The sequence below is a fragment of the Callithrix jacchus genome, chromosome 6 (genome assembly GCF_049354715.1).
Source record: "Callithrix jacchus isolate 240 chromosome 6, calJac240_pri, whole genome shotgun sequence".
Taxonomy (NCBI): Eukaryota; Metazoa; Chordata; class Mammalia; order Primates; family Cebidae; genus Callithrix; species Callithrix jacchus.
In genome coordinates, this window is record NC_133507.1 from 37,482,501 (window position 1) to 37,502,514 (window position 20,014).

At 39.6% G+C, this 20,014-nt stretch overlaps 1 pseudogene across 1 annotated transcript in view; it reads left to right on the forward strand.

Annotated features, from left to right (window-relative positions):
* Positions 1-7,153, forward strand: part of LOC118154524 (segment polarity protein dishevelled homolog DVL-1 pseudogene) — a 31,918-nt pseudogene extending 24,765 nt beyond the window's left edge. The window contains exon 3 of the transcript XR_013518834.1: positions 1-7,153. This exon is cut by the window's left edge and continues 19,151 nt beyond it. The product of XR_013518834.1 is annotated as a segment polarity protein dishevelled homolog DVL-1 pseudogene (transcript).
* The last annotated feature ends 12,861 nt before the right edge of the window (positions 7,154-20,014 follow it).

The window sequence follows — 20,014 nt, forward strand, 5'->3', positions numbered from 1 at the left end:
AAAGCCAGAAGTGACAAATGAGACCTAATTAATCTCCAGAGCTTCTGGACAGCAAAAGAAGCCATCATTAGAGTGAACCAGCAACCAAGAGAATGGGAAAAAATTTTTGCAATCTACCCATCTGACAAAGGGCTAATATCCAGAATCTACAAAGAACTAAAACAGATTTACAAGAAAAAAACAAACACATCCCAAAGTGGGCAAAGGATATGAACAGACACTTTTGAAAAGAAGATATATATGAGGCCAAGAAACATATGAAAAAACTCTCATCATCACTGGTCATTAGAGAAATGCAAATCAAAACTACATTGAGATACCATCTCATGCCAGTTAGAATGGTGATCATTAAAAAATCTGGAAATAACAGATGCCAGAGAGCATGTGGAGAAATAGGAACACTTTTACACTGTTGCTAGGAGTGTAGGCTAGTTGAACCACTGTGGAAGATAGTGTGGTGCTTCCTCAAGGACCTAGAAATTGAAATTCCTTTTGACCCAGCAATCCCATTACTGGGTATATACACAAAGGATTATAAATCATTCTATTATAAAGACACATGCACACGTATGTTCATAGTGGCACTGTTTACAATAGCAAAGACCTGGAACCAACCCAAATGCCCATCGCTGATAGACTGGGCAAGGAAAACATGGCACATATACACCATGGAATACTATGCAGCCATAAAAAATGATGAGTTCGTGTCCTTTGTAGGGATATGGATGAATTTGGAAACCATCATTCTTGGCAAACTGACAGAAGAACAGAAAATCAAACACTGCATGTTCTCACTCATAGGTGGATGTTGAACAATGAGAACACATGGACACAGGGAGGGGAGCATCACACACTGGGGTCTGTTTGGGGGTGGCCAAGAGAGGGACGGCAAGGGGGTGGGGAGGTCAGGGAGGGATAACATGGGGAGAAATGCCATATGTATGTGACGGGATGGAAGCAGCAAACCACATTACCGTGTGTGTACCTATGCAACAATCCTGCATGATCTGCACATGTACCCTAGAACCTAAAGTACAATTAAAGAAAAAAAAGAACAAACTGACGTGATAGAGCTGAAAAGCACACTACAAAAATTTTATAATGCAGCCGCATGGTAATTGTGTGTGATTGCATTATGAAAATTCTTGTAGTATGTGTGGGCACAGAAGGGTGCCCTGTAAGCAGGTGTGGCCAGGCTGGGGTCCTGGGAGAGGCAAGCAGACTAAGGAGTGCTGAGGTCAGAGCAGCTTCATCTCATGTGCAAGACCACCTAGTAGAAAGGACCAAACAGGGGAAAGAGTCTCAGAGCTTGAAAATTGGCTTTCTGAAAGAAAAGAGGTAAGAATGGGGAAAAGAATGAAAAGGAATGACCAAAACCTTTGAGCAATAAAGGACTATGTAAAAAGATGAAATGTATGCCTTATTACTGTACCTGAAAGGATGACAAAAATGGAACCAACTTGGAAAACATATTTCAGAATTTCATTCATGAGAATTTCCCCAACCCAGCCAGACAGACTAACATTGAAATTCAGGAAATCCAGAGATTCAGCTATGCCACGAGAAGAACATCCCTAAGACACATAATCATCAGGTTCTCCAAGGTCAAAATGAAAGAAAAATTGTCAAAGGCAGCTAGGGGGAAAGACAAGGTTGCCTACAAGGGGAATCCCATCAGACTAACAGTGGACCGCTCAGCTGAAACCCTACAAGCCAGAAGAAATATTCAACTGCTTAAAGAAAAAAATTTCAACCCAGAATTTCAAGTCCAGCAAAACTAAGTGTCATAAGTGAAGGAGAAATAAGATCGTTTTCAGGCAAGCAAATGCTGAGGGAATTCATTACCAGCAGATCTACCTTACAAGAGCTCCTGAAAGTAACACTTAATACGGAAAGAAAAGATCATCACCAGCCACTATAAAAATGCACTGAATTACACAGACCAGTGATGCTAAAAAACCAACCACATACACAAGTCTGCAAAATTATCAGTTAACAGCGTGATGGCAGGACCAAATCCATACATATATCACTAACCTTAAATGTAAATGGACTAAATGCTCCAACTGAAAAACATAGCAGGGCAAGCTGGATAAAGAACCAAGACCATTTGAGTATGCTGTCTTTAAGAGACCATCTCACATGCAATCCCGCACATAGGCTTAAAATGATTGGAGAAAAATCTTTCAAGCAAATGGAAAACAGAAAAAAGGAGGTGTTGCAATCCTAGTTTCTGACAAAACAGACTATACCAGTAAAGATAAAAAGAGAAGGGGCGTGGTGGCTCAAGCCTGTAATCCCAGCACTTTGGGAGGCAGATCACGAGGTCTCAAGAGATCGAGACCATCCTGGCCAACATGGTGAAACCCCGTGTCTACCAGAAAGACCAAAAAAAAAAAAAAAAAATTAGCTGGGCGTGGTGGCATCTGCCTGTAGTTCTAGCTACCCGGGAGGCTGAGGCAGGAGAATTGCTTGAACCGAGGAGGAGGAGATTGCAGTGAGCTGAGATCGCCGCACTGCACTCCAGCCTAGCTCCTGGCAACGGAACGAGACTCTGTCTCAAAAAAAAAAAAAAAAAAAAAAAAAAAAAAAAAATATAGACAGAGAGAGAGAGAGAGAGAGAGAGAGATTACAAATGTGGCCCTGACCTTTGATAAATGTTATTATTGCTTGATACCAACCTGGGCTATCCTTATTGTTCAAACCAATAGGATAGATAATTTGCTGAGGTTTGGGAGCTTCTGCCCTCCGGAGAGTCCCTGATCTCCCAAAATTTGGTTGAGAGCTAAGGTTGATTTTGCTTTACAGCTCCTTTTGTGAAGTTTTACTCATTTCTGGTGAGAAAGACAAGTTCTCCTGCTTCCATGATGATGGAGAGCAGGCACTTCTTTTCTTGAGTTTCAGCTTGCTTCTGACAGGAAAGGTGAGTGTGAATATTTTCCTGCTTCTAAGATGGTAGAGAACAGTCATCAGCCTGAGCCTGATTTCCAGGTAAGTGGCTAACTTAAAGATTTGTCTTAAAATTTTTTCTTAATGACTAAAAGTTAAGATTACCAACCAGTTGGTTTTAACTTCTCCTTACCATTATGACACTTAGTAGTCATATTTATTGTGCATTTGTTTATTTTGCTTAACTTTTTTATTTATTTATGTTTGGAATTTTGTTGTTATTTCACTTTTCTTCCATCAAGTATCACCATATCTTTCTGACTTGGTCAAATCCAAGGGACTGTTCCAAATTTTGGGAAGCAAGTCATCTGAATTGGCTAAAACTCTTGTAGCTGCCAAGTAGGTATTTTCTAGTTAGCAGAAATTCCTTTTTTTTTTTTTAACCTAAGAGTTTCTGTTCATATAAGGCCATCTTTTGCCAGCCAAGGCCAAACTGAAAAAGCAGTGGTGGCCTTCCAATCCTAAGATTCTACCCTGTTCCCTACGACAACCTAAGTTTGGTTCCCAACTCTAGTCCTTTCTGGTTTGGTATTTGTTACTTTTAAAATATCAGCAGTTTGTCCCAGCTATGATGTGGTAGTAAGAGATTCAAAAGGATTTTCTTTAAGCACTTTATAATTAAAGCAGATTTCTTTTTTTTGTTATTATTATACCTTAAATTCTGTGGTACATGTGCAGAGCGTGCATGTTTGTTACACAGGTATACACGTACCAATGGGGGCTTGTTGCACCCATCAACTTATGATCTATCTTAGGTATTTCTCCTAATGCTATCCCTCCCCTAGGCCCAACCCTGACAGGTCCCAGTTTGTGATGTTCCCCTCCCTGTGTCCATGTACTCTCATTGTTCAACTCTCACTTATGAGTGAGAACATGTGGTGTTTGGTTTTCTGTTCTGTCAGTTTGCTGAGAATGATGGTTTCTAGCTTCATCCATGTCCCTGAGAAGGACATGAACTCATCCTTTTTAATAGCTGTATAATATTCCATGGTGTATATGTGCCACGTTTTCTTTATCCAGTTTATTATTGATGGGCATTTGGGTTGGTTCCAGGTTTTTGCTATTGTGAACAGTGCCACAGTAAACATACGTGTGCATATGTCTTTGTGTTAGAATGATTTATAATCCTTTGGGTATATACCCAGTGTTGGGATTGCTGGGTCCAATGGCATTTCGATTTCTATATCCTTGAGGAATCACCACACTGTCTTCCACAATGGTTGAACTAATTTACACTCCCACCAACAGTGTAAAAGAGTTCCTATATCTCTACATCTTCTCCAGCATCTGTTCTTTTCTGATTTTTTAGTGATTGTTTTTCTAAAATGACAAGTGATGATGAGCTTTTCATTATATGTTTGCTGGTTTCATAAATGTCTTCTTTTGAGGAGTGTCTGTATATATTATTTGCCTACTTTTTGATGGAGTTGGTTTTTTTCTTGTAAATTTAAGTTCTTTGTAGATTCTGCGTATTAGCCTTTTGTCAGATGGATAGATTGCAAAAATTATCTCACATTCTGTGGGTTGGCCATTCACGCTAATGACAGTTTTGTTTTGTTTGACTTTCTTTTCTGTGCAGAAGCTTTTTAGTTTAATTAGATCTCATTTGTCAATTTTGACATTTGTTGCCATTACTTTTGGTGTTTTAGTCATGAAGTCTTTGCCCATGCCTATGTTCTGAATGGTATTGCCTAGGTTTTTTTCTCGGGTTTTTATAATTTTATGTCTTCTGTCTTAGTCTTTAATCCATCTTGTGTTAATTTTTTTATAAGGTGTAAGTAAGGGGTCCAGTTTCAGTTTTCTGCATATGGCTAGCCAGTTTTCCCAACACCATTTATTAAATCCATTACTCATTGTTTTTTTGTTGTTGTTGTTTTGGTCTGGTATGTCAAAGATCAGATGGTTGTAGATGTGTGGCATTATTTTTGAGGCCTCTGTCCTGTTCCATTGGTGTATATATCTGTTTTAGTTCCAGTACCATGCTGCTTTGGTTACTGTAGGCTGGTAGTATAGTTTGAAGTCAGATAGCCTGATGTCTCCAGCGTTGTTCTTTTCTTGGCCATGCGGGCTCTTTTTACATCCCATATGAAATTAAAGGTAGTTTTTGCCAATTCTGTGAAGAAAGTTAATGGTAGCCTGATGGGGATAGCATTGAATCTATAAATTACTTTGAACAATGTGGCCATTTTTATAATATTGATTCTCCCTATCCATGAGCATGGATTTTTAAAATTTGTTTGTGACTTCTCTTATTTCTTTGAGCAGTGGTTTGTAGTTCTTTTTTAAGAAGAACGTTAAGTATGGACACAAGAAGAACAAGGCAGCTGTCTTAATGCTCCATGAGTGCATGCTTAACATTGAACTTATATCCCCTTAGCTACCAGTTGTTTTTCCAATTTAGGTTCACAGTAGTCGTAACTGATAAGTTGTCCTAGGTAACTTGACTTAGACCATGGAGTTCATTCAAATTGTATATATAAACAATTTCAGTATTGGCTGATTTAGAATATCAGTCTGACAAAATGTTTTCTTGGTATTCAGTTAATTTTTCTTCTACTTGTATAGGAGTTTTAAAAACAAGTAAGTCTTTTCATTAAAATTCCAGGAAATCTTACACAGTCCTTAAAGTATATGGGATTATTTGACAAATGATGTGATTCTAAAGTTTGCAGAAATCTGTATTCAAGAGCTCTTTTTCAGGGTCTTTGCATTCTTTCAGGAACCTCCTAAAAGATACCATATTCTAGGACATTTTGTGCTTGTGAAGTTTTCAGAAACTGCATCAATCAGTATTAAGCAGTTAACTGTGGAAATAATGTTAAATAGTTATAGTTACACGATTGACAAAAAAATCTGTTCATTTCTGTGGTCTACAATTTATCATGGAAACAATATAATTGATAGCATATATTTAGACATATTAGAATTTTAGGAATGTCATACAATTTTCAAATATATATTCACATTTATTATAATATAATCTGAAGAAGGTAAAATATTTTTTATTTTGATGGTGCTTCTCATATAACAACATGTCAAATAATCCCATATACTTTTCTTTTGGATTATTCAGTACCCTCTGTTGCATCCCAAATTTAGAAGTCAAAAAGACTTACTTTTGAAGATGAAAGTGGGTTTTGGGAAGCCTATCAAATATGTTAACATTGACATAAATATATTAAAGGCTTAAGACACTTGATATAAAATGGAATGCCAGGTCACAGTAAGTCATTCATTTAGCCAAAATGGTAACTCAAAAAATGTTTTAAGGCAAAAGCTTTTACTCATTGATAGAAGGCTTAGCTTTTCAAGCAATATGTGTCTTTCCCTTCTTTTTCCTGTAGTTTATTTGAGGAGAGACAGAAATCTTTTATTATTCTTTAATATTACATTAAAATCTTATTCAAGAGAGAAAGCCAAATTTTACTCTTGCATTAGTGTACTATTAATGTCAGCTCCAATTTTTAATAAAACCTTAAAAGATGGATTCATCCAGTCTTCCTCAGTTTGACTATAAGTTGAAATTCTTATAAGCTTTTGATAACCTTTTACAAATTTGTATTAAAGCAAAATTAGTGCTCTAAGAAAATCCTGTTGTGTTTTTATTCCAATGTTCAATTTGTGGAAAAACTGAACAATGCTCCTTTAATTTAGCCAATGTGTTCATGTACAGTGTTTCTTTTACAAGATGACTGTTTCCCAAACCTTCCACAACTTGCTCAAACCTTTAGCTATGTTCTAAGTCAAAATAATTTTTAACCTGAACTAAGCAAAAATTTACATTCTAATGCCTTATAATGTTTTACTGAAAGCACAGTTTACTTTTTCCACAAAGCTTCCATGTAAAACTTTTTTCTGTAGTCTCAATTACATGTTACAATGTTAACTCTTGGCCATTTTTTTTTTTTTTTTGGTGAAACACCTGGCAGGTAAGTGATTTTAATTTTGTACTAGGTATGGAGCCAAGGACACCAAACAGAAGTACAGATAAAGTCTGACTTTTTCAAGCATAGCCAGGGGGCACAGCTAACTCCACATGTTCCCAGACCTTACCTAGAATCTAATGACTCCAAAGCAGGTAAGTTGAACAAATCTTAAAAGTCAAAAGAAGCAGTTTCTTACTTTTAAGCATTTTAAACCTAATATCTGACTTGCCTAATTTAGAGCTAATGTCTTTATTTTACCAATAAACTTTAAAACTGTCTTTATTTCTCAATATTACTAAAGTCATGTGAACTAAAAGGTATTACAGTTTTTATTTTTCTGAAAAAATTAATTTGATTTAAGCATTCATTATTTTAAAGCCAATTAGAGAGCTTTTTAATTTATAAACATCTCACACAACACATAAAAATACACAGAGTAGATCCAGTAGTTGTCAGATTTTTCATTTGCCAGTTTTTGTTTCTCTTTTTTCCTTTTTTTTAACAATGAACTGATGATATTCATATAATTAGATTGCCATCAAATGTTTCAGTTTAACAGGAGATTATATAACATACTTTAACCATATTCAAATTTGAATAAAATATATATTTAGGTAAAGACTCATAGTATTTGTCTTCTATATCACTTTTTTTTTTTTTTTTTTGGAGGGGGAGGAAGGCAGGAAGGAAGGACGGTAGGGAGGAAGGAAGGGAGGAAGCGGGGAGGGCGGGAGGGAGGGAGGGAAGGGAAGAAAGGAAATCAAGCATTGTAAGAGACATTGCCGACCTGGATCTAGAGGTTTACAAGTTGACTTCTTTTTTTTTGAGAGAAGGAAAGAAAAAAAAAATAAGTAAAGGAGAGGAAGAAAGAGGAAGAGAAAGAGGGAAAGTAAATGGAAATATTGCTTTATTTTGAAAAAAATTGGGTATTAATAATGGCCAATCAATGTTTCATTTAAACTAATGGGTAGGTGTGATGTGGTATTGACAAGAATGTATATTTTGTGTATTTGAAGTGGAGAGCTCTATAAATATTTATTAAGTTTACTTGTTCTGGATCTGAGTTCGAGTCCTTGATATCCTTATTAATTTTCTGTCTCATTGAATCTAAGTCTCCTATCTGGGTGCTAGGATCGTTAGCTCTTGTTGTTGCATTGATCCTTTTACCACTATATCTTTGTTGCTTTAAAATCTATTTTATCCGATACAAGGATTGCAACTCCTGCTTTTTATTTATTTATTATTTATTTTTGCTCTCCATTTGGTTGGTAAATCTTTCTCCATCCCTTTGTTTTGAGGCTTTGTGTATCCTTGCATGTGAAACAGGTCTGGATGTAACATGCCATTGGGTTTTGGCTGTGTCTTTTGATTGGGAATTCAGTCAATTTAAATTTAGGGTTACTGCCATTTGATGTTGACTGGCTGTTTTATCCATTCGTTGGTGTAAATTCTTCTTTACGTTGGTGCTCTTTACTTTTTGGTGTATTTTTAGAAAGGCTAATACTGGTTGTTTCTTTCTGTGTGTAATGCTTCTTTCAGAAGCTCTTGTAAAGCAGGCCTGGTGGTAATAAAATCTCTGAGTTCTTGCTTGTTCATAAAAGATTTTATTTTTCCTTCAGTTGTGAAGCTTAGTTTGGCTGGATATGAAATTCTGGGCTGAAGGTTCTGTTCTTTGAGGATGTTGAATATTGGCCCCCACTCTCTTCTGGCCTGTAGAGCTTCTGCCGAGAGATCTGCTGTAAGTCTGATAGGCTTGCCTTTGTGGGTAATCTGACCTTTCTCTCTGGCTGCCCTTAGTATCCTCTCCTTCGTTTCAACCCTGGTGAATCTAACGATTATGTGCCTTGGGGTTGCTCTTCTTGAGGAATATCTTTGTGGTGTTCTCTGTATTACCTGGGGTTGAATGTTGACCTGCTTTGCTAGTTTAGGAAAATTTTCCTGAATAATATCCTGAAGGGTATTTTCCAGCTTGGATTCATTCTCTCCGTCGCATTCAGGTACACCTATCAAACGTAAATTTGGTCTTTTCACATAGTCCCACATTTCTTGTAGACTTTGCTCATTCCTTTTTATCCTTTGTTCTCTAATCTTGTCTTCTTGTTTTATTTCATTAAGTTGGACTTTGACCTCTGATATCTCTTCTTCTGCTTGAACAATTCGAGTGTTTAAACCTGTGCATACTTCTCGGAGTTCCTGTATTGTATTCTTCAGTTCCATTAATTCACTCATACTCCTCTCTAAGTTGTCTATTCTCAATAGGATTTCATCAAACCTTTTTTCAAAAGTTCCTAGTTTCTTTACGTTGGGCTACAACATGTTCTTTTAACTCACCGAAGTTTGTTATTATCCATTCCTTGAAGAGTGATTCTGTCATCAGGAGGCGCTCGTTCTCCATCAAGCCTTGTTCCATTGTTGATGTGGAACTGTGATCATCTTTAGAGAGAGAGGCTTTCTGACTTTGAGTATTCTCAGCTTTTTTACGCTGGTTTCTTCCCGTCATTGTAAATTTATCCTCCTGTCGTCTTTGAAATTACCAACTTTCAGATTAGGTCTCTTGAGTGGACGTCCAGGTTGTTAGTTCCCAGGGCCAGAGCAGCGGCATTAAGACTGATGGTGCTTTTCTGCCCAGGATTCTCCTGTCAGGCTTCCTTCTTGTTTCCATAGTAGGTGACTCTGCCTTCCTGGGGCTCCAAACCTCAGTTAGAAGGGGAACCGGTCCCGTTTACTCTGCGCTGAGCGCTGCCGCGTCGAGGTGCCGGCGGAACCGCTGCGCCGACCGTGAGAGTCGCGCTGGTGACTCGTGTGTTTCCACCACTGGGGGATCTTCTGCTCCGTGAGCGACCAGACTTTGTCTGAAAGTGTGGCGTCCTCTAGTTTTCCGCGCCTTCCCTGAGAGCTGCAATCCCGGGATGTTAGCGATCGGTCATCTTGGATCGTTCCCCTCTATATCACTTTTAATTTAGCATTTAATCGTGTACTGTAACATTTCTCTATATAATATTTCATGTATGTTACTCATATTTATAAAGATTACACATATCTCAGAGATGAAGACAATAAATATTAAATGTATTCATTCTCCTATCTTCCGAAGCACTTATGTCAGAGGAACTAAATTATTCATTCTAATTTGACAACTCATGATCTTGTAACATACTATAATGCTTAGAAGAGCTCAGTAAAACTAAGCTCTAGTTACCCGAAATTGTTTGTTTATAATACTTCATTAGGAAATAAATTCCAATTCAAATTTTAGTAATTATGCCCCTTGTTCTTCCATGTCTTTCCAACATAGGATTAGAAATACTTTCTTTATAAGACTAGATTCAGGGAATTAGTACCCCATGTTGAAATTTGGCTCTCAGGAAATTTGGCTTCCAGAGAGGAAGTCTCCTAGTTGGGATGAATAAACCTTACTTAGATTACTGTACATTGTTACTCCCCTGAAAGTAAGGGAGAATCTATTCTCAAACTGCATCCTTGGGGTTCATGATCTATTTCTCTTCACTTTTCCTATTATTTCCCTTCTTATGGTCAGGAGGGTTTTTTTGTTTCTTTTGTTTTTAATTAAGATCTGAAGTGCATGTGCAGATCTTGCAGGATTGTTGCATAGGTACACATATGCCATGGTGGCTTGCTGCCTCCATCCCTCCATCACCTATGTAAGACATTTCTCCCAATGTTCTTGTGCTGTGTTTTTCAGCCCCATCAAGCCATTTATGTTCTTCTCTAAGCTGGTTATTCTTGTTAGCATTTCATCTAACCTTTTTTCAAGGTTTTTAGTTTCCTTGCATTAGCTTAGAACATGTTTTTTTAGCTCAAATAAGTTTGTTATTATCTATCTTCTGAAGCCTGCATCTGTCAATTCATCAAATTCATTCTCCATCAAGCCTTGTTCCCTTGCTGGTGAGGAGTTGTGATCCCTTGGAGGAGGAGAGGAGTTCTGGTCTTTGGTGATTTCATCCTTTTTGTGCTGGTTTCTTCCAGCCTTCTTGGATTTTTCTACCTTTGGTCTTTGAAGTTGGTGACTTTTGGATGGGATCTCTGAGTGGACATTCTTTCTATTGATGTTGAAGCTATATTTTTTCTCTCTCTTTCTTTTTTTTTTTTTTAGTTTTCCTTCTAACAGGCCTCTCTGCTGCAGAACTGCTGGAGGTCCACTGGTGACTGTTTGCCTGGGAATCACCCATGGGGACTGCAGAATAGCAAGGATTGATTCCTGTTCTTTCCTTTGGTAGCTTCATCCTGGAATAGTACCCACCAGATATCAGCCAGAGCTCTCCTCTATGAGGTTTCTTTTTGGATATATTGGGGTCAGTAAGCCACTTGAGGAGTCAGTCTGTTTCTTATCTGAGCTCAAGTGTTGTGCTGGGAGCTTCGTTGCTCCCTTTAGAGCTGCTGGGCAGGGACATCTAAGTCTGCTGCAGCAGAACTCACAACCACCCCTTTCCCAGGTGCTCTGTCCCAGGAAGGTGGAATTTTATTTGTAAGTCCCTGATGTGCTGCTGCCTTTTTGTCAGAGGTGTCCTGCTCAACAAGGAGGGAGTCTAGTCACATTCTGCCTGTAGAGACTCTGCTGAGCTGCTGTGGGCTCAGTCCAGATGCTGTGTAAACTTAGCTTTTATTTACACAGGTAAGGTTAGAACTGCCTCAGCATCAGTGGATGCCCTTCCCCGCACCAAGCTCCATCCTCCCAGGTGGAGATCAAACTGCTGTGCTGACTGCAAAACTCACATGTCAGAAAACTTCAGTTTGCTGGTCTTTGTTGTGGGGGGACCTGCCACACCAGGTCACTTGGCTACCTGCCTTCAGCTCTCCTTTTTTTCTGGGGAGTAGGAGGCTCTGTCTTGCAGGCATTCCAGGTGCCAGCCAAAATAGCCACTGAGATTTGTGCTGAAAACCCATGGCACTGGCTGAAATGGCCTCTCAGATTTGTGCTGGTAACCCACAGCGCTTGTTGGCCCAGCTAAAATCTCCTGGTGCGGGATGTAAAGACCATGGGAGAAGTGCAGTATCTCAACTGAAGTGCAGGAGTGGCTGGATAAGTCCCCCAATGGCCTCTGTTGGGTAGGAGAGGGGTCCTCCAGCCAGGTGTACTTCCTAGGTGAGGCAGTGCCCCACCCTGCCTCAGTTTGCCCCCCTTGGGCTACACCTACTGTGCAAGCAGTTGCATTGAGGTGAACCTGGTACCTCTGTTGGAAATGCTGAGATCACTTGCCTTCTGCTTTGCTCTCAATGGGAACTCTGCTATAGAGCAGTGCCTATTCCGCCATCTTGGTGGAGGTATGGAAGCTTCCTTCAGGGCTAGTAAATGTAGATTAAATGAATGAATGGTAGATAAGCACAAGAATTTGGGAAAGAAGACGGAAGGAAAAAGGAAGAAGAGACAGAGGAAAATGGAGGAGACTGGTGTGAGGGGGGAGGGGAAGAGAGAGAACTAATGGCTGTAATAATTTTATTTAAAAAACATTATCTAGAATAATTTGTATCACCCAATAGAACTGTGTTATTTAAGGGGAACACTCAACCCATCAGCAATGAAAAGCAGCTAGGACACTCAAATTGATATTCCATATCATAAACTAAGTCAAATATATTTTATTTATATTTGATTGATAAGAGAAGTAGCTTCTCTGTTTGGATTTTGGAGAGATAATCAAAACAAATGCCAGTGTTTACTATCCATTCAAGCCATGTGCTCATATGTTTTAATTTTTGTGGGAAAAGGGGAAAATGACCCTGGATAGTGACATTCCTGATGACTGTGACAACACTCTCTCAAAGTCCTCACAGCACAATAATATTGTTTTAAAGACCCATTTATCAAATACTTTCACCTGAAATTAAGAAAATACTTAAAAAGAACTAAACCAACTGGTGGTTTTATCCTCATCATTTTTTTTCCCTTCGTTCCTTCCTTTCTTCGAAACCCTACCAAATGGCATATATACAAAGGAACCATATCTAAGCATGGGAAAGACAGAAATTCCTCTCCCAAGTATACCCCAAAATAATGAGGCCAGTAATTCAGTAAATAAAGCAAAAATAACATTTTCATGGAGAAAAGTTGCCTGTGAATGCAGCACCACAGTTTTCAAATCTAAGCTGTCCTCTGAGCCTTTTTTTTTTTTTTTTGAGATGGAGTTTTGCTCTGTTGCCCAGGCTAGAGTGCAATGGCACAATCTTGGCTCACCACAACCTCTGTCTCCCAGGTTCAAGCAATTCTCCTGCCCCAGTCTTCCAGGTAGCTGGGATTACAGGCGTGCACCACCACCCCTGTCTCATTTTTGTATTTTTAGTAGTGATGGGGTTTCTCCATGTTGGTCAGATTGGTCTTGAACTCCTGACCTCAGGTGATTGGTCTGTTTCAGCCTCCCAAAGTGCTGGGAGTATAGGTGTGAGCCACCATGTCCGGCCACCCCCAAGCCTTAATAGTGGCCAAGAGTCCTGAATTCCCAGAGAGCTTCCAGAGGTGGAGTCACCAGGCACATTCTCTTTGTTCCGTGCTCCATGCCTGTAGCTGGTGTGGTCACCAAAGAAAGTCATGCCTTGAGCTGGCTTTGAACTGTGTGAGCTTAGCCCTGTTTCAGCTGAGACAGGCACTGAGAGGCATAACTGTGGTTCTCCATTTAGTCCATATCAATCACTGAATTGTCATGTCTCTCTCTGGTTTTGCCTTAAGCACCTTTTAGAACAGATAAGAAGCAGTGTTTAGAATGTCAGCACAACTAAGGGGTGTAGTGTAGGTGGTCAAATCTCTGGGGGGCATATGACTAAGCTTTCATTTCTGAACAATTGTGATAACAGTTTCAGAAAGTGCCATTTCTGGACCTTTAACTTTTGACTCAAATATTTTGGCAAGAATTTACGTGCATCTTTATAGCCAATGATCCTCATTTACAAGAATGATGATCACTATTGTCACCATTATTCAGAAGAGTCTCAGTCAGGCAGGTTAATCAATGTACCCAGGATGAATAGGGCACACCAATGGCAGGGCTCTAGTATGAAATTGAGCTGTCTGCTGAAAATGCCCATGTTTTTAACTGCTATGCAAAGTAATGTATTAAAGAGAAGCCATTTCAAAATCAGGAATATATACATTTATGGTCCATAAAACTTAGAAGTGTTTACCTGTGGTTTCTTGAGTTTTTCTGTGGGGTAGAATCAAGGACACTGGCTCTGAGGATGGCCTTCAGCCCACTGTCAGTCCTATCTGTAGCCATTCCTCCACCCTCTGCCACAACCACCCTCAATTGTTTATGTTCCAGCACACTTTGTGCCTTTGTTTAAGCTGCACCATCTACCTTCAATGTCCTCCTCCTGTTTCACCAGCCAAAATCCTGCTCATTCCTTACAGTCTGGCTCAGTTGTCACCTTCACCCAGAAACTGGGAACTAGAAGAAAATTAAAGGATGGTTGGTTGAGTTGTGAACCTAGCATGTGTTTTGGTTCATTTGACACTATTGTGAATGAAGTCATACTGCCAAGTAAAGGCAGACAGTTCTAATTTTCTGTATCCACTGTGATTCTCGAAGAACAGAAGAGAATTTCTCTCTACACCAGGGAAAGGAGGGCTGCAAAAGTTGCCATTCCAACTGTGAAATCTGTAATTTCTTTATACGTGAGATAAAATGTAAGCATGAGGCAAATGCAAAACATTTCATTATGCAGTCAGACTAGGATAATGGCCAACAAAAAACAAAGCTTTTTGGTTCTGGTTGTAGAATGTGGAGGACTAAAGGTGGCCACAAACACTTTGACACTCAAGTCCCCCAAGACCTAAGGGTCTTATCTCCTCCCCTTGAGTATGCGTGGCTCTGATTGTTTTATCCAAAAGTGAAAGCGATGTTGTGTCAGTTTCAGATCTCGGTCTTAAGACACTGACAGCTGCTACTTCCTGTCCCTTGGAACTCTTGCTACTGGAGAAGGCAGACTCCATTTAAAAGTCTGTCTATCCTGGCCGGGCATGGTGGCTCATGCCTGTAATCCCAGCACTTTGGGAGGCTGACGAGGGCTGATCACTTAAGGTCAGGTGTCTGAGACCCAACTCACCAACATGGTGAAACCACAGCTCTACTGAAAATACGAAAATTAGCTGGACATGGTGGTAGGTACCTGTAGCCCTAGCTGTCAAGAGGCTGCAACAGGAGAAATGCTTGAACCTGGGAGGTGGAGGTTACATTGAGCTGAGATCATGCCACTGCACTCCAGGCTGGGTGACAGAGCAAGACTCCATCTCAAAAAAAAAAAAGTCTGCCTATCCTGAGACTGCCCTGCTATGAGGAAGCCCAAGCAGCCATGTGGAAAGTGCCCGACCAGCCCCAGCTTTCAAGCCATCCAAACTTGGTCACCAAATATGAGAGAGAAGAAGTCTTCAGGTGATTCTGGACCCTACTAACATAAGACTGATACTGCATGATACATCCCAAGTAAGCACTTCCCCATAAATCCAGAAAATCAAAATGCTATCGTAAGTCACTAAGTTTCAGGCTTGTTTGTTCCACAGCCAGATAACTGGAACAGAGAGCAAGCCTGACGAATGGTCACACAGACTCAGCCCATACCTTCCCTGGTTCTAATGTTCTTAGGGAGCCCAGGCCAACCCTGGAACCCTCAGGAACTTCGGTTTCCACTGGACAGTTCAAGAAGGGCTATAGCCCAAATCAGTTAACTCACCAGACCAGCCCTCTAATCCATCAAATCTAATGCTGAGCTACCCAATGCAGTCCAACCCTCATCACAATTCTATGACTGAAGACCAGGCACTGTGGCTCACACCTGTAATCTCAGGACTTTGGAAGGCCAAGGTGGGTGGATCATGAGGTCAAGAGTTCAAGACCGGCCTGGCCAACATGGTGAAACCCCGTCTCTATGAAGAATACAAAAATTAGCTGGGCATGGTGGTGGGTGCCTGTGATCCCAGCTACTCAGGAGGCTGAGGCAGGAGAATCACTTGAACCTGGGAGGTTGAGGTTGCAGTGAACTGAGATCATGCCACTGCACTCTAGCCTGGATGACAGAGCAAGGCTCTGTCTCAAAAAAAACAACAACAACAGAACAAAACAATGCTATGACTGAAAGTGACTAAAAAGCTGCCTTGATACCATTAACACCCTGTACTTTGCAGCCATTCAGAATTGACGCAGTCTGGATGCTAGCTACTTCAAAAACAACCCACAACCACACCTTTCCCATCTCCATCATCGACTGCTAAGAATAGGAAAATGCACAGTGACAGGTTTTAGGATCCTGCTTTAGGATTTCCTTTTCCTGGTTTCGTCACCAGAGTTGGGTATTTAACTCTTTCTAAACAACAACCATTTAATCGAACAGTTTGGAGACCACTATTAAATATTGTGACTGATAAAGGATCTGTGAATTTTTTATACATTCTAAGAGTTACCATTTTGATACCTTTAAAAAACCAACAGCCTTCTGGGCTATTCGCATAGAACAGCATGAATAAAAACATTTTTGATACAGGGTTTTATCTGGCTTTAAACTCAGGAACCAAGTTAATTATGCCAGATAGAACTCTGATTTTTCACTACCTTTTCAAAGATATTTTTTAAAGTGCATTATTATATATGATTTCTTTGGAGTTGACACTTCTTTACTCCAGGAATTCTATGTCACTTTTACAGGTTTCCATTCTGATGGCCTCTGGGCCTTTGTACCTTTGTGTTTGGTGCCTTATTCCTAGTACATTTCTGTCACCTTAATGAGGCCGCAGATGGAGTCAAAATGTGAAATGACAAATCATCACTGGATCCATCTGCTTTTCCTCACCTTCCCCACTGATGCTCTGGGCGAGAGAGTGACATGTCACTTCAACTGTGTAACATGTCACACACGTCCCACAATAACAGGCATCATCGTTGTATTCTTAGTTTTAGTTTACTGTAGAAAATAATGTCATCTCCACAGGCGATGGGAGTCACATTTTGTAGGATGTGTTTTCTTATAGTTAAAGGCTGTCTTCTGCTATGGTAACTGCCAGGATTCATAGCTTCGTCTCTGTGTCAGAAAAGAAGGGATCTGCTTTCTCTTGGCTGATTTCACATAATATCGGTAATGAACTTTCATTCCTCATTCGAATGGGGAATTACTTTTTAAACCCTTCCTGATTTTAGCCTGGTGATGTAAGTGTCCTTAATGTGACTGTTTTGATAATTTAAAAAAGGATGTAAAATTTTTAAAAAAATGTAAGCATGAGGGTAGGTGCCATGTTCTTACATATAAATAGAAAAACTACTAAGAATGTTAAATAAATAAGTCTTTGGTCCCTCATGAAATTGTTGACACTCTGCTCCTCTTTCTGCAGTTTGAGTTTATTAGAATTACCTGACCAACGGCATATTGGGTTTTTATGCCTGCTGTGAGGAAAAGGAATAAGCTATACATGTATCTGTGGGTTATGTATTGTTGGTAATCACCTTAGGCAGCTTCAGTGCAGCAATAATCCCTCCAAATCCCAGTGACTTAACCAAAACCATATACTTGTCACTTGACTTTATGCATTAGCAGTAGCTCCTAATTTAGGCAGCTCTGCCTGATCAGTCTCACTGAAAGTTGAGAAGTGCTCATTCCAGACACTGGGCTGAAGAAGCAGTCCTTATGTGAGATATATGGCCCTTGCAATAGAGGAAAAAGAGTAAGATAGCTAAAGAAAACAATCAATGAAGGGAAACCCATCAGACTCACAGCAGATCTCTCGGCAGAAACACTACAAGCCAGAAGAGACTGGGGGGGCAATATTCAACATCCTTAAAGAAAAGAACTTTCAACCCAGAATTTCATATCCAGCCAACCGGAGCTTCATAACTGAAGGAAAAATAAAATCCTTTGTGAACAAGCAAGTACTCAGAGATTTTGTGACCACCAGGCCTGCTTTACAAGAGCTCCTGAAAGAGGCACTACACATAGAAAGGAACAACCAGTACCAGCCATTCCAAAATCACACTAATGCTAAAGAGCATCAACATAATGAAGAATCTACAACAACTAACGGGCAAAACAGCCAGCTAGCATCAAAATGGCAGTATCAAATTCACACATAACAATATTAACCCTAAATGTAAATGGACTAAATGCACCAATCAAAAGACACAGACTGGCAAATTGGATAAAAATCCAAAACCCATCAGTGTGCTGTATCCAGGAAACCCATCTCACATGCAAGGATACACAAAGGCTCAAAATAAAGGGATGGAGGAAGATTTACCAAGCAAATGGAGAGCAAAAAAAAGCAGGAGTTGCAATTCTCATCTCTGATAAAATAAACTTTAAAGCAACAAAGATCAAAAGAGACAAAGAAGGCCAGCACATAATGGTAAAAGGATCGATACAACAAGAAGAGCTAACGATCCTAAACATATATGGACCAATACAGGAGCACCCAGATACATAAGGCAAGTTCTTAATGACTTACAAAGAGACTTAGACTCCCACACAATAATAGTGGGAGACTTTAACACTCCACTGTCAATATTAGACAGATCAACCAGACAGAAAATCAACAGGGCTTGAACTCAGACCTGGAGCAAGCAAAGCTGGTAGACATTTACAGAACTCTCCACCCCAAATCCACAGAATATACATTTTTCTCAGCACCACATCACACCTACTCTAAAATTGACCACATAATTGGAAGTAAAGCACTCCTCAGCAAATGCAAAACAACTGAAATCATAACAAACAGTCTCTCAGACCATAGTGCAATCAAGTTAGAACTCAGCATTCAGAAACCAACCCAGAACCGCACAGCTTTATGGAAACTGAACAACTGGCTCTTGAATGTTGACTGGATAAACAATGAAATGAAGGCAGAAATAAAGAAGTTCTTTGAAACCAATGAGAACGAAGACACAACATGCCAGAATCTCTGGGACACATTTAAAGCAGTCTCTAGAGGAAAATATATAGCAATAAGTGCCCATATGAGGAGAATTGAGAGATCCAAAATTGACACCCTATCGTCAAAAGTGAAAGAGCTAGAGGAGCAAGATCAAAAAAACTCAAAACCCAGCAGAAGACAAGAAATAACTAAGATCAGAGCTGAACTGAAGGAGATAGAGACACGAAAAACCCTTCAAAAAATCAATAAATCCAAGAGCTGGTTTTTTGAAAAGATCAACAAAATAGACAGACCACTAGCCAGATTGATTAAAAAGAAAAGAGAGAACAACCAAATAGATGCAATAAAAAATGATAAAGGGGAAATCACCACAGACTCCACAGAAATTCAAACCATCATCAGAGAACATTACAAACAACTCTATGCACATAAACTAGTAAACCTGGAAGAAATGGATAAATTCCTGGACTCCTGTGTCCTCCCAATCCTAAACCAGGAGAAAGCCGAAACTATGAATAGACCAATAACAAGGGCAGAAGTCGAGGCAGCAATTAAGAGCCTACCACACAAAAAAAGCCCAGGTCCAGATGGGTTCACTGCCGAATTCTACCAGACACACAAAGAGGAGCTGGTACCATTCCTTCTGAAACTATTCCAAATAATCCAAAAAGAGGGAATCCTTCCCAAATCATTTTATGAGACCAATATCATCCTGATACCAAAACCCGGCAGAGACCCAACAAGAAAAGAAAACTTCAGGCCAATATCCATGATGAACATAGATGTAAAAATCTTCAATAAAATATTGGCAAGCCGATTGCAACAGCAAATCAAAAAACTTATTCATCATGATCAAGTAGGATTCATCCAGGGGATGCAAGGCTGGTTCAACATACACAAGTCTATAAACAAAATTCACCACATAAACAGAACCAAAAACAAAAACCACATGATTATCTCAATTGACGCAGAGAAGGCATTTGACAAAATTCAACAGCCCTTTATGCTAAAAACCCTCAATAAACTCGGTATCGATGGAACGTATCTCAAAGTAATAAAAGCTATTTACAACAAACCAACAGCCAATATCATACTGAATGGGCAAAAACTGGAAGCATTCTCTTTGAAATCTGGCACTAGACAAGGATGCCCTCTCTCACCACTCCTATTCAATATAGTACTGGAAGTTCTAGCCAGAGCAATCAGGCAAGAAAAGGAAATAAAGGGTATTCAAATAGGAAAGGTGGAAGCCACATTGTCTCTATTTGCAGATGACATG